Source organism: Rhinopithecus bieti, unplaced genomic scaffold (assembly GCF_001698545.2).
Source record: "Rhinopithecus bieti isolate Rb0 unplaced genomic scaffold, ASM169854v2 scaffold_45617, whole genome shotgun sequence".
Lineage (NCBI taxonomy): Eukaryota > Metazoa > Chordata > Mammalia > Primates > Cercopithecidae > Rhinopithecus > Rhinopithecus bieti.
The window spans coordinates 144,194-148,866 of record NW_016819136.1 but is presented as its reverse complement, the minus strand read 5'-3'; positions in this window follow the sequence as shown (position 1 = coordinate 148,866).

The following is a 4,673-nucleotide window of genomic DNA, read 5'->3' as shown; positions in this document are numbered from 1 at the left end:
GGAGTCTTGCTCTGTCGCCCAGGCTGGAGTGCAGTGGCCGGATCTCAGCTCACTGCAAGCGTGAACCTCTCGGGTTCACGCCATTCTCCTGCCTCAGCCTCCCGAGTAGCTGGGACTACAGGCGCCCGCCACCTCGCCCGGCTAGTTTTTTTGTATTTTTTAGTAGAGACGGGGTTTCACCGTGTTAGCCAGGATGGTCTCGATCTCCTGACCTCGTGATCCACCCGTCTCGGCCTCCCAAAGTGCTGGGATTACAGGCTTGAGCCACTGCGCCCGGCCGAGGAGGACCTTATATCATAGCTAAGGTGAGAACATGAGGGAAGAGAAACAATGACTTTTCCTAGTTTGGTAAGTAATTGCTGAATGTTAAATTACTGAACTGAACGAATTAAAACAAGAAACAACTGCTTCTTTCAGGGAAGTCAAAAAATGTCATTTGTGCCTTCTCTTAGAGCCAGAAAAAAGGGAGGAGAGAATTTTAAGTGCAGAAAAGAGCCATTCAAAACAGCATGGCACATTCTGAGATTGTTGGCCAGGTAGCCAGTGACTGTAGAGCAGGTTACAGAGAGGGAATTACAAAATATAAGACCGATTTTAGTTGTAATTGCCACTTAAATACAATGTAGGTAACCAAAGTTCTTTCCTGTATATTACACAAAACATTGTGAAAGATCTATCGGCAACGATCTTCTCTTTAAGCTTCTTGGCTGTCACAGATGTGTGTAACTGACATGCTGATAAAGGCACACAATTTCTTTTATTTTAGAAAATGTTATTAAAACTTATCCAGGTCTTAATAAATGTTTAACAGTTGATAAATGCTTTTATTTTGGGTTAAATACAGTATTGAGTAGAATTTTAGCAAACTCTCTGAGGTCACAACCAAATAGAGGTGAGAAACCTCAAACTTTCTTATTTGCCATTCACAATCTACCTTAAAATAATTAAAAATGTTAGCTCCAAACTGGATAATCACAGACTGCGTTGTTGTTGTTGTTGTTGTTGTTATTGAGACGGAGTCTCGCTCTGTCACCCAGGCTGGAGTGCAGTGGCCGGATCTCAGCTCACTGCAAGCTCCGCCTCCTGGGTTCACGCCATTCTCCTGTCTCAGCCTCCCGGGTAGCTGGGACTACAGGCGCCGCCACGTCGCCCGGCTAGTTTTTTGTAGTTTTAGTAGAGACGGGGTTTCACCGTGTTAGCCAGGATGGTCTCGATCTCCTGACCTCGTGATCCGCCCGACTCGGCCTCCCAAAGTGCTGGGATTACAGGCTTGAGCCACCGCGCCCGGCGGCCTGCGTTGTTTTTTAAACTTTTGGAAATGTGTGTTTTCTTTGAATAATATGCTATAATGCAATTGGACAACATCTGATTCCTAAGTTTATTTGAATAACATTGGTGTTTATTATGCATCTTAAAAAAACAGTTAAAAAGTTCAAATTAAGTAGTATTATAGTCAATCTCTTCCAAGGAAGTATTCCAAGTAATAGTGGAGCTGGCCCACAGGTTGCCTAACTGCTATATGAAATTGAGACCTATGCTTTAGGGCTTTCTATGGCTCATAATCATATATTTATAAGCACTCCACAATATTTTACATCTTATAATTCTTGATGATCCCTTGACAATAATAATAAAATGTTTATAATAATTGATATCTACCATTTATTTATTGCTTGTCTATGTGCCAAACACTGCTCTAAGTCTTTTAAATGTACAACTTTGTTTAATTCTCACAATCACCTTATGAAGTAAGTGGTTATCATTCTCATTCTACTGATCAGGAAACTGAGGCACACAGTCATCAAGTTAACTTGTGCAAGTTCTCATCACTAATAAGTGATAGAAACTAAATCCCAACCTAGTAATCTGATTCTATAAGTAATATATTCTTACCACAGCACCAACTTGAGGAGCAATGGAGAAGAATTTGGGATTGTTCTAGACTCTGTAGTATGCATAAGAAAACCTTAGATTTGTGCTGAAACCATCTCAGGATTGTCTCATTAAGCCCTGCTTAAGAGTGGTGATGCTTGCAATTGCCCAGTTATCAGTTGGGCCATCAGTAGAAGGAAGGAATTGAACTAAGCAAAGATCTGGCACTACATTGGAGAAATAATATTCATGCTGATGGCAAGGACAGATTACAAGATGGTCATCAGGGTAAGTATGCACAGGAGAAGACAAAAATGAAAAGTCTCCAATCAGGAGGTCAGGAATCTAAATAATAATGTTCAGAGATTAGACAAGTGGTATAAGAAACTAGCACAGAGCCCAACAGCATGCAAGAAGCTGGATTCTGAGCCAATTGCATTTTAATGCAGGAGTCTCTAACACAATTCCCATTCAGACTGTGTCCTAGGCTGAGGTGGGCTTAAATCTCCAGATGAAAACAAATACTCAGATTTGTCTGGAGAAGAGAGTTGAAGAATTAGAGAATCTAGAGGTTCATAACAACAGTGATGGGAGAAGATATGGAGCTTAGGCAGACCCGACATTTTTCACTACAGCTCCCTGCCCCTGGAGAAGCATTGATATGTTGGAAAAACAAAGGAGAAACAGTGACAAAGTCAAAGAAAGAAGAGACTCAAGGACTTAGGAATAAACCATTGAACCAAAATTGCAGTTTTGTCATCTGTAAGCTAAAAATGCACCCTAGTGGTCTTGGGAAAACCAGAGTGTATCCCATTCATGAAAACCCACATATCACACAAAATGTCCTAGTTTTAAAGTCTTTTTGCTGATAATGCTTACAAGAACCCAGAACAACCTCCAAGTTCACACGTTTTTTTTTAAAAGCACTGCCTATTCTGCATTGTATCTTGAATATCTTAAAGCATCTCAGAAATCTCAAAAAGTGGTACTATTAGTAGACATAACATACTTATCCACACAGTCACACACACATACATACAGACACAAAAATTAATATATGTATATATACACTTAGTTCAAATAATGAAGACTAAAAATGTTTAAATGGCTACCTCTTAGAAGGAGGAGAGAATAGTGTGGAATAATTAAGGATCGAAATGAGACTACAGTGAATGTACTTTGGTGTAGAGTTTGATTGGAAATAATGAAAATTATTTGCATAATTAAATAATAATACTTCATAAATAAAAAGCAATTCCTCAAATTGAAAACAAACTGAAACAAACTTAAATTTATGTTAGATTGATGGCATACCACATAGAATAATTATGTCAAATGACTTCAGTGTTTTGACTATACAACCTTGCAGGGATATACTATAACAACAAAAAGAACCATAAAGATATTTTATTTTAATCTTCATTTTGTGCTTGTCATGGTAATATTGATACTATTATTTTATTTTTTGGTTGTTTCTTTGTTTATTTTGAGACAGGGTCTTACTCTGTTGTACATGCTGGAGTACAGTGGTGTGATGATAGCTCACTGCAGCCTTGAACTTCTGGGTTCAAGTGATCCTTCCACCTCAACCTCCCAAAGTGCTGGCATTACAGGAAGGAACCACCATGCCTGGTGATATTATTATTTAAAAATAATATGTGGATAATATAGTATACAGCAAGTATATATGTTAATATATTTAGAAATATAGCTGGCCGGGCGCGGTGGCTCAAGCCTGTAATCCCAGCACTTTGGGAGGCCAAGACGGGTGGATCACGAGGTCAGGAGATCGAGACCATCCTGGCTAACACGGTGAAACCCCGTCTCTACTAAAAATACAAAAAACTAGCCGGGCGAGGTGGCAGGCGCCTGTAGTCCCAGCTACTTCGGAGGCTGAGGCAGGAGAATGGCGTGAACCCGGAGGCGGAGCTTGCAGTGAGCTGAGATCCGGCCACTGCACTCCAGCCCGGGCGACAGAGCAAGACTCCGTCTCAAAAAAAAAAAAAAAAAAAAAAAGAAATATAGCTTTCTTGTATGCCAAAAATTAACAGAAGTATGGAATTAAAGATTTTAATTAAGAGCCCTGAAATCCAAGTTTTGAATTGGAAGTATATACATAAATTCCTAATTTTATTTATTAACTTGAAAGGAAAAGGGCATGTACATTTCTCTAATCATTAATGATTTTAAAGCCTTAAATAAAATATTTCCAAATGTAAATCAGTAAAATATTTAAAGAATAATATACTAGAACTAAGTGAAACACATCTCCAGGAACAACAAAAACAATACCTCCAGTAGGTAAAAGAGAAAAACAACCGTACAACTCTCTATCATATCCAGAATGCTAAAAAATTGCTGTTCCTAGTCATTTATTAATTCACCCAACACATATTTTTGTGAAAGTCTGTTATATGCCAGGCCCTGTGCTAAGCTCTGTGGGGTTCAAAGAAATTTTTAGAAGACCTGTTGCCTGGTGAAAGAGCCATAAATAGGTAATTGTCTCACCTAATGGTAACTGTGAAGACTGACGTTCATTTGAGTGCTCTGAGTTCATGGAAAGGCATCAATCTGGCCTTAGTGTGGTCAAACATGTTCAGAAGCAGTTTTTCTCATATGATACAAAATCAAGAAGCTGTAAACAAGGAGAGAAACTACAATTGGGTTCTCATAGATGCTTTTAATTAAGAGGCCTTGAGGCATGAAAACTAATGTGAGAGAAAAGCTACTTTTCTCAAACAGTCCAAAATCATTGGCCATCCATCAGAATACAGTTGGATATACAAGTAGCTAATTTTATG